Source organism: Schistocerca cancellata, chromosome 3, assembly GCF_023864275.1.
Source record: "Schistocerca cancellata isolate TAMUIC-IGC-003103 chromosome 3, iqSchCanc2.1, whole genome shotgun sequence".
In the NCBI taxonomy this organism is placed as follows: Eukaryota; Metazoa; Arthropoda; class Insecta; order Orthoptera; family Acrididae; genus Schistocerca; species Schistocerca cancellata.
The window spans coordinates 753,344,899-753,366,473 of record NC_064628.1 but is presented as its reverse complement, the minus strand read 5'-3'; the positions used below and the strand labels follow the sequence as shown (position 1 = coordinate 753,366,473).

Here is a 21,575-nt window from a genome sequence, read left to right as displayed (position 1 = left end):
AATATCTTCAAATCCTCGTACACTGAACAGCATCTGACTACTTCAGGTGTTTCATCTTTCACAGCCCTCTTTACTCATTATCTTTTCTTGTTGTTGTTGTTGTTGTTGTGGTCTTCAGTCCTGAGACTGGTTTGATGCAGCTGTCCACGCTTCTCTATCCCGTGCAAGCTTCTTCATCTCCCAGTACCTACTGCAACCTACATCCTTCTCAATCTGCTTGGTGTATTCATCTCTTGGTCTCCCTCTACGATTTTTACCCTCCACGCTGCCCTCCAATACTAAATTGGTGATCCCTTGATGCCTCAGAACATGTCCTACCAACCGATCCCTTCTTCTAGTCAAGTTGTGCCACAAACTTCTCTTCTCCCCAGTCCTATTCAACACCTCCTCATTAGTTATGTGATCTACCCATCTAATCTTCAGCATTCTTCTGTAGCACCACATTTCGAAAGCTTCTGTTCTCTTCTTGTCCAAACTACTTATTGTCCACGTTTCACTTCCATACATGGCTTCACTCCATACAAACACTTTCAGAAACGACTTCCTGACCCTTAAGTCTATACTCGATGTTAACAAATTTCTGTTCTTCAGAAACGCTTTCCTTCCCATTCCCAGTCTACGTTTTATTTCCTCTCTACTTCGACCATCATCAGTTATTTTGCTCCCCAAATAGCAAAACTCCTTTACAACTTTAAGTCTCTCATTTCCTAATCTAATATCCTCAACATCACCCGACGTAATTCGACTACATTCCATGATCCTCCTTTTGCTTTTGTTGATGTTCATCTTATATCCTCCCTTCAAGACACCATGCATTCCGTTCAACTGCTCTTCCAAGTCCATTGCTGTCTCTGACAGAATTACAATGTCATCGGCGAACCTCAAAGTTTTTATTTCTTCTCCATGGATTTTAATACCTACTCCGAATTTTTCTTTTGTTTCCTTCACTGCTTGCTCAATATACAGATTGAATAACATCGGGGAGAGGCTACAACCCTGTCTCACTCCCTTCCCAACCACTGCTTCCCTTTCATGCCCCTTAACTCTTATAACTGCCATTTGGTTTCCATACAAATTGTAAATAGCCTTTCGCTCCCTATATTTTACCCCTGCCACCTTCAAAATTTGAAAGAGAGTATTCCAGTCAACATTGTCAAAAGCTTTCTCTAAGTCTACAAATGCTAGAAACGTAGGTTTGCCTTTCCTTAATCTAGCTTCTAAGATAAGCCGTAGGGTCAGTATTACCTCACGTGTTCCAATATTTCTACGGAATCCAAACTGATCTTCCCGAAGGTCGGCTTCTAATAGTTTTTCCATTCGTCTGTAAAGAATTCGCGTTGGTATTTTGCAGCCGTGACTTATTAAACTGATAGTTCGGTAATTTTCACATCTGTCAACACCTGCTTTCTTTGGGATTGGAATTATTGTATTCTTCTTGAAGTATGAGGGTATTTCACCTGTCTCATACATCTTGCTCACCAGATGGTAGAGTTTTCTCAGGACTGGCTCTCCCAAGGCCGTCAGTAGTTCTAATGGATTGTTGTCTCCTCCGGGGCCTTGTTTCGACTCAGGTCTTTCAGTGCTCTGTCGAACTCTTCGCGCAGTATCATATCTCCCATTTCATCTTCTTCTACATCCTCTTCCATAATATTGTCCTCAAGTACACCACCCTTGTATAGACCCTCTATATACTCCTTCCACCTTTCTGCTTTCCATTCTTTGCTTAGAACTGGGTTTCCATCTGAGCTCTTGATATTCCTACAAGTGGTTCTCTCTTCTCCAAAGGTCTCTTTAATTTTCCTGTAGGCTGTATCTATCTCACCCCTAGTGAGATAAGTCTCTACATCCTTACATTTGTCCTCTAGCCATCCCTGCTTAGCCATTTTGCACTTCCTGTCCATCTCATTTTTGAGACGTTTGTATTCCTTTTCGCCTGCTTCATTTACTGCATTTTCATATTTTCTCCTTTCATCAATTAAATTAAATATTTCTTCTGTTACCCAAGGATTTCTACTAGCCCTCGTCTTTTTACCTACATGATCCTCTGATGCCTTCACTACTTCATCCCTCGAAACTACCCATTCTTTTTCTACTGTATTTGTTTCCCTTATTCCTGTCAATTGTTCGCTTACGCTCTCCCTGAAACTCTGTAAAACCTCCGCTTTAATCAGTTTATCCAGGTCCCATCTCCTTAAATTCCCACCTTTTTGCAGTTTCTCCAGTTTTAATCTACAGTTCATAACCAATAGATTGTGGTCAGAGTACACATCTGCCCCTGGAAATGTCTTACAATTTAAAACCTGGTTCCTAAATCTCTGTCTTACCATTATATAATCTATCTGATACCTTTTAGTATCTCCAGGGTTCTTCCATGTATACAACCTGATTCTTGAAACAAGTGTTAGCTATGATAAAGTTGTGCTCTGTGCAAAATTCTACCAGGCAGCTTCCCCTGTCATTTCTTACCCACAATCCATATTCACCTATTACGTTTCCTTCTCTCCCTTTTCCTACAACCGAATTCCAGTCACCCATGACAATTAAATTTTCGTCTCCCTTCACTATCTGAATAACTTTCTTTATTTCATCATACATAAACCTACTCCTGCATTACCCCTATTTGTCTTTGTATTTATAACCCTGTATTCGCCTGACCAAAAGTCTTGTTCCTCCTGCCACCGAACTTCACTAATTCCCACTATATCTAACTTTAACCTATCCATTTCCCTTTTTAAATTTTCTAACCTACCTGCCCGATTAAGGGATCTGACATTCCACGTTCCGATCCGTAGAACGCCAGTTTTCTTTCTCCTGATAATGACGTCCTCTTGAGTAGTCCCCGGCCGGAGATCCGAATGGGGGACTATTTTACCTCCGGAATATTTTACACAAGAGGACGTCATCATCATTAACCATACAGTAAAGCTGCATGCCCTGGGGAAAAATTACGGCTGTAGTTTCCCCCTGCTTTCAACCGTTCGCAGTACCAGCGCAGCAAGGCCGTTTTGGTTAGTGTTACAAGGCCAGATCAATCAATCATCCAGACTGTTGCCCCAGCAACTACTGAAAAGGCTGCTGCCCCTCTTCAGGAACCACGCGTTTGTGTGGCCTCTCAACATATACCCCTCCGTTGTGGTTGCACCTACGGTGCGGCTATCTGTATCGCTGAGGCACGCAAGCCTCCCCACCAACGGCGAGGTCGATGGTTCATGGGGGTAGGCGGGGCAGGTGGGGGCGGTGGGGGGGGGGGGAAATATCTTTTCTTAACGTTTTTATTTTAAAATCGTGTATCCTATTAATCCTAGCATACGCTCCTATCTGCATATACTCAACCACCTTTCTGTAGGGTCTTTCATAACCAATTTTGGCTATTCTGAAGTTATGCATTTTATACTGTAACCTATGTTGTTTTCTTTACATGGTTCCCAGAAAGTTCTCTTATCTGTTTGTTCAAATCCAAACTCCAAATTTACAGCTTCAAGGCCATATATTTTTTAAGATTCAACTACCAGTTATCGTTATTGGCTAAATCTATCCTCGTATATGTTAATCTAATTTTTATATGCTCCCTGCATAAAATACTGGCGGAGTAAGACTGTTCTTATCTAGGTACGCAGTAGTTCTATGCAGCGCCAGAGCAACACATCAGTGGTGACTCATTATGAAAATTACTCCAGTTCGGAAAATAAACATTGGTAATAACTCAGGGAATAAAATCAGAATTGTTTGATGTGAAATGGAAACAAACGAGATCCAAGCAATGATTTGTGATGAGATGTGACAGCTGCTGTCGTAGAAATTACAAATTACACACATCATAAGAAGATTTGCATCACCCTGGTCCCCAGAACTCCTGAATATAGACGTTGACTGTGGATATTGTATCAGAGACACAGTACCTTTGACTGTTCAGAGATGTCACTAAACCCACCCAAAGATGTAAACAACCATTCATCAGCAGCGCCTATTAGACGGATGGGGTCCGAGACCCGATCAGTCCCAGTCATTTCATCAGGAGGGAGGTACACAGCTCGTGTTGTCTGTAGTTCAACCATGCCTAGAAGGTCAATACCACGGTCGACCGCGTCCGCTTTTTTACTTTGTGCCAGGAAGGGCTCTCAACAAGGGAAGTGTCCAGGCGTCTCGGAGTGAACCAAAGCGTTGTTGTTTGGACATTTAGGAGATAAAGAGAGACAGGAAATGTCGATGATATGCATCGCTCAGGCCCCCCAATGGCTACTACTGCAGTGGATTATGACTCTGACATCGACGCCACCATTTTGAATAATGCTTTTCGTGCAGCCACAGGACGTCGTGCTACGACTCCAACTGAGCGCAATAGGCTGCGGGTCCAGCAACATGCCGAATGGACCGCTCAGGATTGGCATCACGTTCTCTTCACCTACGAGTGTCGCATATGCCTTCAACCAGACAATCGTCGGAGACGTGCCTGGAGGCAACCCGGTCAGGCTGAGCGCCTTAGACGCACTGTCCACCGAGTACTGCAAGGTGTATGTTCCCTGCTGCTTTGGGGTGGCATTTTGTGGGGCCGACGTTCGTCACTGGCGGTCATGGAAGGCGCCATAACGGCTGTACGATACGTGAAGGCCATCCTACGACCGATAGTGCAACCATATCGGCAGCATATTGACGAGGCATTCTTCTTTATGGACGACAATTCGCGCCCCCATCGTGCACATGTGAGAATGACTTCCTTCAGGATAACGACATCGCTCGACTAGAGTGGCCACCATGTTCTCTAGACATGAACCCTATCGAACATGTCTGGGATAGACTAAAAATTGCTGTTTATGGACGACGTGACCCACCAACCACTCTGAGGGATCTACGCGGAATCGCCGTTGAGAAGTGGGACAATCTGGACCAAGAGTGACTTGATGAACTTGTGGATAGTATGCCACGACGAATACAGGGATGCATCAGTGCAAGAGGATGTGCTACTGCGCATTAGAGGTACCGGTGTGTACAGCAATATGGACCATCACATGCGAAGGTATCGCTGTATGGTGGTACAACATGCAATGTGTCGTTTTTATGAACAATGGTGGAAATGATGTTTATGTTGATCTCTATTCCATTTTTCTGTGCAGGTTCCGGTACTCTCGTAACCGAGGTGAGGTAAAACTTTTCTTGGTGTGTGTATTTTGTCAAAATACTTCCAATGCAACACAGATTATTTGCACTTCAGTTTGTGTGTGACACAAAAGCTGTTGTCTGCGTCGTTTCTTCTTTTAGATGTTTGATATATGGAGAGGTCTAAATCTATTTGATTGTGTGCCGTTGTATCCGGTGTTTGCAGCGTATTATGCCAGGGCACACGCAGTTAGCAAATTACGAGGGACGTTTAATAAGTAATGCAAGATTTTTTTGATAGCAGTTTGATTTTATTCAGTATTCCAACACAATATTATTCCCCTCCCTTTTGGCTACAATAACCTATTTTTCAACATAATATCCATTCGCTGCAACGGTCTTACGCCATCTTGCTGGGAGGAACTGCATGCCCGCATGGTATCACTGTACTGGTCGACGTCTGAGTCAACATCTTACTGCATCAATAACCTTGTCACTAAAGCGCAAGCAATTCCGCAGAAATGGTCCTTCGTCGCCTGATATGGTCTTCTGTTAGACTGCAAGGAACCCAGCGGGCACACACCTATGAGTACTCCAACTGGTGGAAGAGTGTGTTAGGCCGGCCGCGGTGGTCTAGCGGTTCTAGGCACTTCAGTCCGGAACCGCGCGACTGCTACGGTCGCAGGTTCAAATCCTGCCTCGGGCATGGATGTGTGTGATGTCCTTCGGTTAGTTAGGTTTAAGTAGTTCTAAGTTCTAGGGGACTGATGACCACAGATGTTAAGTCCCATAGTGCTCAGAGCCATTTGAACCATTTTTAAGAGTGTGTTAGCACTACCTACAGAGACGTTCAGTTGTGCTGGGAGTTCTTTGACCGTGATCCGTCGATCATCTCGAAAGAGAGTGTCCACACATTCCAACACTGCAGGAGTCACAGCTATGTGCTGCAGGTGGGCACGCGGGAGACTGGAGAGATTTGCGCGACCTTGTTGCGGTGGTGGCAGACGTCTCGCCCAACGACTCGCCGTGCTTTTGTTAACTGCCATTTATCCATAGACAATCTGCAAACACCTACGAGTAACTGCGATGCTTGGTTTTCCATGAAAAGAAATTCAATGACAGCTCTCTGCTTGGAACACATCTCCGTTACAGATGTCATTTTCAAGGTTACATATAGCGTCACCACTAATAGGAACTTCATGAAACCATACGGCCTGGAGCGGCAATATTCACTATATACCACAACAAATTCCGTGGTTTTTCAACCGAAATTGGCCACGAAGAAAATGTCGTGCATTAGTCATTAAAGGCCTATCGTATTCGTCATTGGAAGCCCAAGACAAAACTCTTCTTATTTCGGCTTGTCTACAGTTTCCCTACATTTTGGACTTAAGTCGTCACTTTTTGTATTCCTTTTCTTTACCTGATGCCAACAACTTACATTCTGCTAAGTACCCACATGTAACGCACACTGTAGTATCCACAACCACGATTAAGATCAACAGCGACGTTGAATGTGCCCTGTCTGGAATTACTTGAAATTAAATCAACAGAGAGAGAGAGGAATTAAGGACACACGGCTCAAAATCTCCACACTGTATGTCGTTGTCGTGGATTAAATCCGAAAACTATTGACAGTGTCTTACAAAATTATGACGATAACGACTCCTTCATCGGATAGAGTAACGTAGTTTAATTACGTCACACGTTTTTATTCTTGAATAAAAAGAAGTTTCTTAGCCGTTACCCATTCCTTTCAGTATCACACTTGCCCTTCCATGTCAACAATTTCCGGGAAAACTCGACAATAGCAGAGTTTTCAACCTATTAAAAGAAACATGTTAAAAATATTAAGTGGACTGAGATGCTACTGGGTGCAAATAAACTCTAAGACAAAAAAGTAAGTAATAAAAAAAACTAAAAGCAATTGGATGATTTATTAGCTTTGGTGCAATTGGATGATTGATTGCTCCAACCCAATTTGAATCGCGCGCCAAAAGCAGGTCAACCAATCAGAGACTGTGCTCGACATCTATTGAGCATCCCAGAGAGCATCCCAGAGTGCCACAGAGAGCATCCCAGACTGCCCCAGGGAGCTACAACACTAAGAAGGATCGCTTCTCGGCTTTTGGCAAGATCAATGTGTAGTATTTGTGGCCCTTAAAAGGGCCGTTTGTTGAGAACACTACTTTCAATGATTATATAAAGTACAATCACCCACAATGCGACAATCTTCCAAAGAAGAAGGACCACTCGCCTTCACCCATAAGTGAACGCTACAGTCAGAATTTATCTTACAACGTCTACGACAAGACAAAGACAAACTCCCGTGAGGTTAAAGGTAGGAACCCTCATCAGCAATCATAATCTCAGAAACAGGAATAGTCCGGTACGCTAAGATTTCTCTGCTTTCAAAGGATTCCAAACCTGGTCTACCTGCATTGTTACAGGTAACGAAAGCTACAGTTAGCCATCCGTTACCCAAACTAGAGGAAGAAGATACTTTCATTAGACTAAAATTAAGCCTAGCCCCACAAAACAAAGTAGGTCCATGAATAAGAACAAATTGAGCTGTTTTAGAAACCGCTGTAGTTTCGTTCTTTTTACCCTTGCCAGAAGATGTCGAAGCACGAAGAGTGCCGTCCACATTGACAAGTGATTTGTAAACCAGCATTCGCCGGCGACGCCGAAAACAACGTTTACGCATCATTGTGCACCTTGGTGCACCGTTGGCCATTACGCAAGCAATTGTTCGGCTTGCCATTGGTTGACAGAGTTATTGGATGTCTTCCCAAGGGATATCATGTCACATTGTGTCCAACTGGCAACAGAAAGTAACAATCCTGAGCTGGTTTTGCGGGCGACAGTCAAACTGCTGTTCGGGGCGCTCCAGACACGCCTTCTCTGGTCATTGGGGCTCAGTTCGAAGCGGGACTCTTCACTGAAGACAGTTCTACTCCAGTCAATGACGTTCCAGGCCTCGATGACCACCGATGATGTGACACCATGGTCATAGTCAGCGGTGGAATACCAACCTGATTGTCATCCGCCATGCCGCCAAACAACTATGGGTGAAGGTCTGGGTGCTATTTCATTTCATAGCAGGACCGCTTTTGTTGTCATCCGCGGCATATTTACAGTACAGCGGTAAGTCGACGATATTCTACACCCCGTTTTGTTGCCCTTCATGGAAAGTCATCCTGAGATTATATTTCAGCAAGATAACGCCCGTCCGCACATGGCGGGATTTTCCACTGCCTGTCTTCGTGATTGTCAAACCCCAACTCCGCCTGCTAGGTTCCCACATCTCTCCGCAGTTGAGAATGCTTGGATCATTATGGGCAGGGCCCTCCAACCAGCTCAGGATTTTCACGATCTAACGCTCCCATGGGACAGTATTTGGCACAATATCCCTAAGGAGGATGTCCAACAGCTCTATGAATCAACACCAACCCGAAAAACTGCTTACATAAGGGCCAGAGGTGGACCAACGCATTAATCACTTGCTCAATTTGTGGAGCTCTTTCTCTTGAATAAATCATTTAATTTTTCTGCAACTGTAATAATTTGTTTTTCTGTACATGTACGTCACATATGCCGATTTCCGTTCCATTCGGATAATCCCTTCGTGGCCGGTCTTCTTTATTTTAGTCTATATTGTCTTACCAATGAATAAATCAGCAGCGGCTATCTACGAACAACAAACAAACAAACACCATCAGAAGAAGCCTCGAAGGCTCAATGGTCCCGACCGGCCGCCGTGTCGTCCTCAACCCTAAGGCGTCACCAGATGCGGAGACGGAGGGCATGTGGTCAGTATTCGTGAACGGTGCCGCTACTTCTCAACAAGCAGGTACTCAATTGTCCCTCACAAGGGGTAAGGGCACCCTGCTTGCCTACAGTGATCGGCGTATCCGGACGGTGACCCATCCGAGTGTTAGCCAAGCTCTACATAACTTAACTTCGGTGATCTGACGGGAACCGCTATTACATTGCGGCAAGGCCGTTGACATCTATGAACAACACTTGCGTTAAGTATCAAATGATTCAAATGGCTCTGAGCACTATGGGATTTAACTCCAGAGGTCATCAGCCCCCTAGGACTTAGAACTACTTACACATAACTAACCTGAGGACATCACACACATCCATGCCCGAGGCACGATTCGAGCCTGCGACCGTAGCGGTCGCGAGGGTTAAATATCAGTTTGTGCGGCAAATAATAAATAACCTGGATGACATTATTACAATAATTATGCCCAAAAATTAAAAAAAATTGTCGATATCCACATGTAGATAGAGGAACCATGCGACTGCAAAATATATTTCAACAATATTCCGAAAAAATTTGAACTTTTAATAAATTTTAAACAGCGGGTGCCGTGATGAATACAAATCCGTTACATCGATCAATTGAAAAAAAAAAGACACAATCGAAAAATGTCGACTAAATGAAACGAAGAACATTATTTTTGAATTTACTTCGATATTTACAATAAATTATTTACTACTTAATTTTAATTCAGAAGTTGTAGTTTAAGTCAGAATATGAACGTCTCGTAGTTGTATTTATCGGTCTTCCGATCTCTACCGACAAGAGGAGCAGAACGGCACTCAACATGGTCAGTCACGCCCTTTTTCAAGGAACACGCATTAATGGCCTCAAGAGTACTGTCACCTTTCAGCTGGGACCCGTCCTCAGGGCTTTATGACTTCCACGTATTCGTTTATAGCGCTCGGTGATAAATGTCCCACGCACTCTTCCACAACCGTATGCACAGAATAGCAATTAACACCTTCAGCTCCCACCACAAAACATCAACCACAACGAATCTACGTTTTAAGCTGATGCTAAAGTCACTCCAAGAAAATTCGTCAGTACTACCTTGATTGATGAAATCAATACTCTCTTCTGGTAACACCTGAGTACCAATTGCTTCCTCCGAGATTGTGAGTCCTATTGGGCACTGGAATGAGTCGACTTTTTTAAGCTCAGCTATGGTAAAATTTTCTTACTACGCACTATTTTGAGCAGAAGTATCGAGCGAGGTGGTGCAGTAGTAAGACGATAATGTCACATCGGGGAGCAGGGCTGCTCAAATCCACATCTGGCCATCTAGATTTCGTTGTTTTCGTAGTTATTGTAAATCACTTAAGGCTAATGCACGGACGATTCCTTAGAAAAGGATAAGGCCGATTTGCTTTTTTACCCTTCGTCAATCACAGTTTGTTCTCCGTTTCTAATGACCTCTCGTCGACAGTAACTTAAATTGTAGTCTATCTACCTACGAGCAGGTCATTGGCTTATGAATCATTAGTCATAATGTGATAAAATCTAAAGATACGGCTTCTGTGATTAGCAGTCACTTCATTCGACGCATTAATATGATCCACTTAGACTCCAGTTCACGATTTACATCAGCAATTCTCCTACTTTGTCGTTAGTAGTTACGACTTATGGAGAAAACATGGACAGCACATTATACAAGAAGTCGACTTGAAAGATTGATATCTGCATAAGCTCTCTGATCATCTTCCCCAAATATAATGTTGATAATAAAGTTTAGCCTGAGCAGCTGCGTAATTATCTACGTACTTATACTGGCCAGATTTCAGCTCAGTGTCGACAATGTATCTCGGCTTATATACCTGCAGAGTACTGGAATACACGATGATGTGGCGTACTGTAAATATAAGGAAACCGTAATTCGAAAAATAAGGCACACAGAGATCTGCAAAGAACAAACTGTACGAGTATCATAAATGGAATCGTCTGTTATCGTTAAAGTAACCAGCCCAGCACTTATTGCAAGTTAGTTGTGCAATCATGGAAAATCTTGACAAGAACTAGAGTCTGAACTGCTTCTGTCGAATTTGGGTTCAGACTATCAAGTAGCGCTATAAGAGTGCCTGGAAATGTTTCTTTAAGTAACAAGATAACAAGCATGACGTGGTGCGCAGATATCAGTTTGAAATTCTCTTTTAAGGAGCCTCTGGTTTTAGGTTAGTAAGAGACACAAAGGGGTCGCCTTAGAACTAAGAACAGTTACTACCACTGAATAAACCGTAGATACTATAAATATGACTGAAAGTAACTGGACTCACTGATAAAGGACCAATGAAAGAAGAATTGCAGTAGAGCCAAAACAGAAACAAATATATGAAGAGTTAAGCAGAAAATGTACAACTGCTAAGAGTGAGCCGGCCGGAGTGGCCGTGCGGTTCTAGGCGCTTCAGTTTGGAACCGCGTGACCGCTACGGTCGCAGGTTCGAATCCTGCCTCGTGCATGGATGTGTGTGATGTCCTTAGGTTAGTTAGGTTTAAGTAGTTCTAAGTTCTAGGGGACTGATGACCACAGATATTAAGTCCCATAGTGCTCAGAGCCATTTGAACCATTTTGCTAAGAGTGAAGCTTGTGGAGACTTGAAAATAAACAGCTTGAGTTAGAAATGCTCTTTGTCGGGAAACTAAGAAATGAACTGTTTTTCGAAGGTCGTTTTTCTAAGTGTTCAGGTCCAATTTTCCATTTTTATACATCTAACGTTTCTCTGACATGACACAGGGTAATAATCTTCGGAAAGTCTTATCGTCTGTCAGTAAACTCATGTTGGGTTGATGGGTAAAGGCTGTGTTGACGTGTAAGTTCGATGTTAGCTTTTAATCGTTGCCGTTTCGTTTATAAGGTGAAATTTTAAGTAACAGTGGTTCAATCACGCCGCATATTTTTAAACTTTTTCCATTCGTGATATATTTATGGTTTTCAACACAGTCTGCTATTAAACAAGTGTAGTACCAGTGGACTTCACTTTCTGATACTTATACAATCTGAATTTGTGTGTAGTGTCCAATGCGCGGCATCTGGTCGGTGAGAAGAAGTTAACCTCCTCGTCTTCCTTTACTTGCTTTGTAACTTCGGTCAAAAACAACAGTAAAGCCCGGCATAATCTTAGATGAGCATTTAAATTGTGAAGATCAAATGTCAGAACGCGCAGGAAATCTTCGTCTTGCTTATTAGCAGTCAAAAAATCTAGAAACCTGTTTCCTCCTAAAATAAAACCAGAACTTGTTCAATTCTAAATCCTGTCAAATCTTTGCTACTGTTACGTAGATAGACTGGGCACGAATAAAGACAACTTCAGACAACTTGAATTTGGGTACTTAATCCTTACCACAGTTCCATAACTGCAACACCACACTCGATGCGTCCAGTTTCTTGGATGTACCTTTGCGACACACTAAAACACTCTAAATTTCTTTCTCAATTCCTGCCACCCGACTCTGGAACCAAAAACCCAGTCATCTGCGTCTGATAAGAAACCATTCTTCTGTTAGTATGGCATCAATCTCCTTCTACAGAAGCGTTATATGATGAAATAATTACATAATACAACGTTAGTAAGACTGATACATCTGTGATGCCGTATTTTCTTGTTATTATGATACAATGTGAATTTACTATGCACATTGCATTGTTAACTATTGAAGGACTTTTAATTAATGAAAGAGAAAAATCTGAAGACCCTAATATAGCCAACTGAAATAAATGCATAAATAAGTAAACGCTTTTAATTGAGGCAAAATGGATTCCAATCTCAACTCGTTATTTGTTCGGACAAAAGAGATATCCTGTTGCGTCTAGACAAGACAGTCTAGACACAGGGCGAGGAAGCCGAAAGGGCACGCGCGTAATTCACGCAGGCTTGCTTAGGTCTGAAACAGGATACGTAATGAATGCTAAAAAGAAAGTACGTAGCTGCTGGAATACTTAACTTTAATCCATCATTTGTATACACCATTCTTGATGATGCAAGTGAGATTCTCTCTAGAAATGGTTAATGGCGCCTTGCTAGGTCGTAGCCATGGACTTAGCTGAAGGCTATTCTAACTACCTCTCGTCAAATGAGAGAAAGGCTTCGTCAGTGTAGTCGCTAGCAAAGTCGTCCGTACAACTGGGGCGAGTCCTAGTACGTCTCTCTAGACCTGCCGTGTGGTGGCGCTCGGTCTGCAATTACTAACAGTGGCGACACGCGGGTCCGACATGTACTAATGGACCGCGGCCGATTTAAAGCTACCACCTAGCAAGTGTGGTGTCTGGCGGTGACACCACGTATCCCTCTGTCAACAATTCCGACCTCTGCTCTGTTCTCGGTTCCTTACTGATTATCGTCTCTTTCAGTAACCCAATCTGTTTCCCACGTGTCTTCCGAACGGAAACATAGCCCAGTGGTCTCATTCCTACGTTGCGCGATCCTTTGGAAATAAATCATCCTCACACATCATAAAGGAAAGAAACTAAACTCTTCCCGAACAGGCCGCGAAGGCCCAACGGCACTGACCGGACGCCGTGTCATCCTCAGTCCATAGGCGTCACTGGATGCGGATATGGGGGGGGGGGGGGTGTATGTGGTCACCACACCGCTCTCCCGGCCGTTTGCCAATTTCCAAGACTGGAGCCGTTACTTCTCAGTCAAGAAGCTACTCAGTTTGCCTCACAAGGGCTGAGTGCACCCCGTTTGCCAACAGCGCTCGGCAGCCTGGATGGTCACCCATCCAAATGCTAGCCCAGTCCGACAGCGCTTAACTTCGGTGATCTGGCGGGAACCAGTGTTATCACAGCGGCAAGGCTGTTGGCCACACAGCATACAGACATTGCGAAAACAGTTTGCATTTGTTCGCCTGTGGTTACATGATTCTTTGTTCTGTTCAGAAATATTGTCATAAACTAAGTCTACGAAAATGCAGACCACTTAGGTCATAACTCTATTCCGCGTACTCAATGGCAGCGTCATTTACATGCGGATGATAATAGGCTTAAGCGAGAGAAAGGCCCCTATGGTATCAGATTATAGCGTTAGTAATAAACTTCCGAAACCTGTCAAGGCGTTTGAATACTTGAGGGTACCCTGCTAAAGGATAAATAGGGCTAGTTTGAACAACATAGCATTTCACTTGTAATGGTCTTGTTGGAGATGGTATAACCTCGCCTTCCTCCGATCTTTAAACGTTGAAACACAGATTATTTTAGCGAACCTAATATCAGAAGCCAAAGTTTAGTCAGTCATCCTATAGACGGTGTAAGATTGATACCATGGGGTCGACATCCACTAGTGACGGGAGTTACGACAGTGAAATGGGGTGTATGATGGTCAACGAAATAAGATGGTCAACGTGGAGACTTCACTGAATGGTAGTAAAGAGTTGGCGTGTTTGGATGTTCCCATGAATACATCATGGATGAAATTGTCCGATTTGTTCTTGAATCAACGCGGTCTGTCAAACTTACCCACAAAGAGTCTTGATAGTGCGTAACGTCCGTCGACGTCAGGCTCATCAGAGACGGGATACAAATTCGGACTCATTCAAGGATGGAGAAGGAAGCCGGCCTTGCCCTTCCAAAGTAACCATCCCGGTATTTTCCTAGAGCGATTTACGGGAATCACGCAAAAACCTATATTAGGATGGCCGGACGCGTATTTGAACCTCCCGAAAGCGAGTCCAGTGCGTAGACCACTGCGCCACCTCACTCGGTATCTACAGGTAATGCTGTATCACTCGCAGTCAGTGCAGAATGCATAAAGAACAGTGGTCGCAAATAGAGCCTAACAGGCAGGGATTAAAGAAGTGAGTCACGCCTTCTCAATGACAATCCATTTCAAACTGGACAGGAATTTTTGGAGTTAGTGAATGCAGGTCCATCTCAAACAGTTAGCGAGCCACCATTGCGATAGGAACTGCATGCGATGGATATCTGAAGTTGGGTATCTCGAAAAAGACTATTGTTCTTAGATACACAACTTTATAATAAGTATCTGGAGGTCGTGATTTGGTCACCTTTCAAATGTTGCGAGGCGTGGAGGTCATCGACGGCCGAATGGGCCATTCAGTCGTCATTAGGTCGATGGTGTAGCTCATGCCACGGGTAGTTGTGTGATGTCTTGAGGGTGTTTTTGTACTATTCAGGACGCCATGAACATGAACCAGAATAATCAAAATATCCACGGGTGTGCTGCCGGTCTATAGTGTCCAACGGGCACAATATTTCGGCGATCATACATGTCGCCATTATCAGGTGAACTGACGGACTGAGCTCCTGTGAACGTGCCGGCACGGAGATCCGTACGCTATGGCTGCTCAGAGGGAACTGGGTTCGGTCGCGGCGGCGGCCGATTTAAATACCCTCCGCCCGCAGCGCGCTCCCTCCGCCGTCCGCGCCCCGCGCCGCGGTCGGGTAGAACTTCGAGGAGGAAGCCCTGTCGTCATCCATATGGAAACCTACTTGCTTTTTCCGTTACGTGGACGACACGTTCGTCATCTGGCCACATGGTATGGATAAACTCCTTGACTTCCTTGCACATCTAAACTCCATACACCCCAACATCAAATTCACTATGGAGACTGAAACGGAGGGTAAATTACCTTTCCTTGACGTCTTGGTCAAGAGAAGAGCTGACTGCACCCTAGGTCATGGGGTGTATCGGAAGACAACGCACACTGATCTGTATTTGCACGCAGACAGCTGCCACCACCCTTCACAGAGGAACGGGGTACTTAAAACTCTAGTATATAGGGCGCGCACTATCTCTGACGCAGAGAGTCTACCCCAGGAATTGGAACACCTGAGAACTGTATTTCGAAAAAAATGGGTACTCAGAGTGGCAGATTCAACGTGCTCTCCGCCCAACCACTGCAGCACAACCAGTTGAGATGGATGAAGTCACGAGGGAGGAGGTAGGCACTGCATTTATTCCATACACAGGCGCACTCTCGGGGAAAATCGCCCGCATTCTGAAGAAACACCAGGTCGGAACTGTGTTTTGTCCTCCAAATAAAACTCGTGCACTGGTGGGAAGCGCGAAAGATGACCTCGGTTTGAGGAAGGCCGGCGTGTACCAGATTCCGTGTCAATGTGGCAAGTCGTATATTGGTCAGACGATGCGTACCGTCGAGGATCGATGCCGTGAACACCAGAGGCACACTCGACTGATGTATCCGAGCAAGTCGGCGGTCGCTGAACATTGTTTGTCGGAAAATCACGCCATGGAGTATGACCGCACGAGGATTCTGGTACAGACGTCGAGATACTGGGACAGCGTTATTAGAGAGGCCATCGAAATTCGCACCAATGACGACCTCATAAACCGTGACTGTGGCTATAATCTTAGCAAGGCTTGGGAACCAGCGATTGGGTTAATTAAGAGTAAATCGAGCAAACGTATAGTTGTGACGACCACGGCGGACAGAGCCATCACACCGACGTCATCTCAGACGCCGTCGCAATCTGTTCCACCGCGCGACCGTGGCGCGGGGCGCGGACGGCGGAAGGAGCGCGCCGCGGGCGGAGGGTATTTAAATCGGCCGCCGCCGCGACCGAACCCAGTTCCCTCTGAGCAGCCATAGCGTACGGATCTCCGTGCCGGCACGTTCACGGGAGCTCAGTCCGTCAGTTCACCTGATGATGGCGACATGTATGATCGCCGAAATATTGTGCCCGTTGGACACTATAGACCGGCAGCACACCCGTGGATATTTTGACTATCAAATACGCCAGGAGAAACTCAAGAATCACATGAACCAGAATGTTTACTTCGACATTCACGAGACACCATTTCTAATGTCCCTCCTAAACGAATGTGTGGTGTGGCATAATCGGCTATGAGATCATAAATCTTGCAATTTTTGATCAGTAAAGAGTAGATGGGAGAAAGGAACTACTAAGTAATGTCGGATAGTGCTGTCTTTAGGTAAAAACATAAACATTAACTCATACTTGTTGATAGCAGTTCTGCACACCACTTAAAAAGTTATTAGTGTCATTTTTGAAAATTTATTGCGATTTTCTAAAATTCAGTGTGAACTGTGTACTCTGGACTGACGACAGCGCGTTGTAAACCGTTATACGAGTGAAACCTGTTAAAGAAAAAACAGTGATTAACGCACAAAAATAAATATTATTTCATAATGATCCTAAACATTTTCCAAACGCTTGTGCAGGGATTCATACGATTTAGCAAACGCGTATAGAAACATTTTTCTTAGAATGGCCATTCTAAGAAAATATTTATCTTTTGTTCTTCTAAGAGATTTATTTGTTGTGGGAGGCCCTCTAGGTCAGCAGTAAGTTTTGTGTGCAGATAAAATGTAATCCTGTTACAAACTGGTACTACCGAACAGATGAAAGTATTTGCCTCTCTTGCAGTTAAGCACCAAAAATTCGCCAAGTAACGATGAAAAAAACCATTGAAGGAACAACCACTAATCTGCCTTTTACTACCTGCTCCCGCTCATCAAAGCCGTTGTCCTTTTTTGGCTTGCCTCAGTTAAATGGAAGAAAATAACAAACACCTGTTTCTGCTATAGTACTGCAAACATTGGAACTTGATGTTTTCGTAAAAATTTCAAGAGCTTCTCTTACAGAAAGTGATGGACATCATCAACAAGGTATTATCTTTAGTGCGAAGCGAAAGAAAAGACACTTGTGTACTACGACTGCCTTCTTAGAAATACAGGGCATACTGCCAGCTATCAGACACCTTCGGAATACACTGTGAGCGAAGCGGAGAGGCCAGGAAGTCGTTATAATACACTCCCTCCTGTATTCCGCTCGTGTGTCAAAGTGTGTTAACCATTCCTCCCTCCGGAATGCTCGTGCTATCTTTCTTAATCATATCTGCAACTCTTTCTTACTACGTCTCCGAGGACATACGCTAATAAGGACACTACTCTTTCAGTTTCGTATGACTAGTTCTCAATATTAGAATAGGAATTTTCTTTGAATGTGGAACTCGAAAGCTGGCCCAGCTTTAGGAGAAAGTAGTGTATCTATATCAGTCGTAAATTCCGTTCTGCTGTTTACATTAGTAAGTATGAAATAATGTTTAAAACAGGGACAACTGCTGCATTAGTATGATTGGATGAAAACCAGTTCAATAACTTCTTAAATCATCAAGGGAGTCCAATCTGCTCATGCTGTTTATTGCGGCTTGAACTGTACACAATACACTGTATTTTCTACGAATTACATTATAAGATATTATTTATGCAGTCGTCATTTTTGTGCCGTAGAACTTACAGGGTGACAATTACTAAACTAGATGAAATAAGATGGTCATAACTTCTGAACGGTTTGCGTTAGGACATTCACACTGCACGTCTGGCCGCGGGGCATGATGGGAATTAGTATGGTTTGGATTAGCTGCGAAGCCCACTTTCATTTGTATGGGTTCATCGACAAGCAAAACTGGCGCGTTTAGGGGCCTGAGAGTCGGCATTTCGCGATCGAGAAGTCTCTTCACCGTCAACGGGTGACAGTATGGTGCGCAATGTCCAGTCACAAAACAATTGGTGCTATATTCTTTTATGGCACGGTGATTCCCGAAAGAGACGTGAAGGTTGTGGAAGATGATTTTATCCTCATTGATCAAAGTCACCATAATTTCGACAAGATCTGGTTCATGCTAGACGGGTCTCGACCCCATCGAAGCAGGAGAGTGTCCTGGAGGAGCACATTGGGGGCCGCATTCTGGCTATGGGGTTGCCAGAGGCCACTGGCATGGGCCTCGATTGCCGCCATGTTCTCCGAATCTGAACACATGCGACTCCTTTTTGTGGGGCTGTATTAAAGACAAGTTGTACAGCAATAACCACAAAACCATCGCTGGAGACAGCCATTCAGGAGGTTATCGAGAGCATCGCTGTTCCGACACTTCAGTGAGTCATGCAGAATTTCGCTATTCGTCTGCGCCACATCATCGCCAATGATGGCAGACACATCGAACATGTCATAACCTAAATCCGAATATCTGTAGTGACTTTTAAAAATTGAATAAAGTGTGTGCACGCCGTGGTTTGTAACTAATTTACGTTTTTTTAATATAGTTCAATAATTGTCACCCTGTATTTAATATACATATTCATCTCCTTAATAGTTACTCTCTTCCTTCCAATAACATGTTATTTCATAGTGTACCTATTATTTTATTGTAGTATAACCCCACTAATTCCCATTGTACGCTGGATTACACCACTGTGAGTAAAACGTGCTTTTGGAAAATTCGACTCTCACTGCTGTTGACCGAATAAATGTCTAGGACTTACTGTTCTAACAGCGGTACGTTCAGCAAGAGATCCGCTGTTTAGACGACATCTTCAGTCTGAGATTACTGTGCAATACATCTCTATCTGAACTTGTAGTTCAAGTGAAAGTAACAACATACATACTTCAAAATCATCCAGGAAATATTTTAATAAACAAATACTCCACTTCCGCATTTACACGTGAATGAACATCTGAAATCCCTAAATTGTGTGAGTGAGAGTCCACAATTTTCACCCTACTACGACTGTCCTGCTATCAATTCCCGGATCGAGCAAATACGATTGCTTACATTCTTCTCTACGAGTAGTTTCCTTTTATCTTCACAGCTTTTATTGGGGGAGGGGCTGAGGGGTGACGTATAGAGGCATAGTGCATATTAACACCTTATGTTCTAAAAATACTTTCTTAGAAATTTTTTTGCGCAGGTTATTGTGAGGTATTAGGCGCCATTCTTTTAACGTACGTTCCGCGGAAAGCAAACAAATAGGTCGATTCCACTGTCATACTTTGTATACGATCGAGATCCTCTGTTAGTCCAATTTGATAAGGATCTCACAAAATTTCTCTGTGTTTCATTCTAGAGCCAACAAGTTATCGTAGACTATGTCGTTGCAGTTGCAGTCTTCCAGTATTCTAAGAAAATCGTCTATATTTAAGTAGGTATGGTATTTCCTCTTCATACTCGAAAGCACCTCATGTGCAAGTTTGTATTTGTACGACACGATGATTTCCTATGTGAGTCATTCATCTTGTAGTCACAGAAAAATACATTGTGACACTTTGACCAATGCAAAAGAATTACGTACTGTTGCCTTAAGAGCTAGCTGTCAGTCTTTCCACAATGATATTTTGCCATGATTACCTGAGTTTACAGCAATTGGTTAGAAAACCGCTCGAGATGGGAACATATTAGGTATCTTGGCGACAAACAGACCTGATCTTTCTGAGAAAGTTAATCTAGAAGAAGGTATTAGCGACCATAATGTCGTTGTGGCTTCTATGTCAGTGGAAGTTGCAAAAAAACCAAAGAAACAGCGTAGAGTTTTCTTGTTTGGGAAAGCAAATAAAAGTGTCATTGATGAATATCTTAATAGTCAGTTTCAAGCATTCACCGCGGGACACAAAGATATAGAGCATCTTCGGTCATAATTTAAAGGTGTTGTCCACCATGTGCTAGAGAAGTATGTGCCTAGCAAAAGTATAGAGGAGGGAATGGATCCACCTTGGTACAACAAACATATTAGGAAGTTGGTGAGCAAGCAGAGAATTTTGCACAATCGTTTCAAACGTAGTCACTGCCCCGCTAACAAACAGAAATTATGCGAAATAAAAGCAGCTCTCATAAGGACAATGAGAGATCCTTTTAACGAATCTGAAAGCAATATTTTATCAACAGATTCTAAAAATACTCCCAAAAATTTTTGGCCGTACGTAAAATCTATGAACGCAACAAATAATTCAATACCTTCTCTTGGTGACAGTAGGGGTAATGTAACTGATGATGATAAACAGAAGGCCGAAATTCTAAACCTAGCTTTCTAAAACTTGTTTACGGTAGAGGACTGCAGCACCCCCCCCCCCCCTTTCAAACGAAAGGATGGCTGACATAGTGTTTAGCGTATCTGGGAATACAAAACAGTTAAGATCCTTAGACGCCAGGAAGGCATCTGGCCCATACGGTATCCCCGTAAGATTTTATGTTGACTATGCTAAAAATATAGCACCATTCTTATCAATCACCTATCATAGATCATTGGAACAGCGGAAAGTTCCACGGGACTGGAAGAAGGCCCAGGTCATAGCAATCTATAAAAAGGGTAGAAAATCGGATGCGCACAATTACCGGCCAATTTCACTGACATCTATTTGTTGTAGAATCATGGAACATATTTTGTGTTCATACATAATGACCTTTCTAGACTCTGAGAAGCTCATCTGCAGAAACCAGCACGGTTTTAGGAAACAGCGGTCATGCGAGGCACAGCTGGTCGTCTTTGTGCATGATATACAACAAGCTCTAGATTCCGGCTCCAAGGTTGATGCCATATTTCTCGACTTTCGAAAGGCAATCGACTCAGTTCCGCACTGTCGCTTGCTACAAAAAGTGCGCGCTTACGGTCTATCCATTGACATATGCGGTTGTATAGAAAGTGTGTGTCGTCCTGAACGGGGTGACTTCAACAGAAACAAGCGTAACTTCAGCGTGCCCCAGGGCAGCGTAATAGGTCCTCTGCTTTTTATGATTTACATAAACGATCTGGTTGATGGTATTGACAGCGGCCTTAGACTGTTTGCCGATGATGCTGTAGTCTACAGGAAGGTCACACGAAAATTGTGAACAAATCAATGAGGATTTGCAGAAAATAAATGAGTGGTGTAATGACT

The 21,575-nt window shown here is 43.6% G+C and overlaps 1 pseudogene; it reads right to left on the bottom strand.

Moving 5' to 3' along the window:
* Positions 1–13,609: 13,609 nt before the first annotated feature.
* LOC126177491 (5S ribosomal RNA) lies at positions 13,610–13,727 on the bottom strand (annotated as a pseudogene).
* Between the last annotated feature and the right edge of the window lie 7,848 nt (positions 13,728–21,575).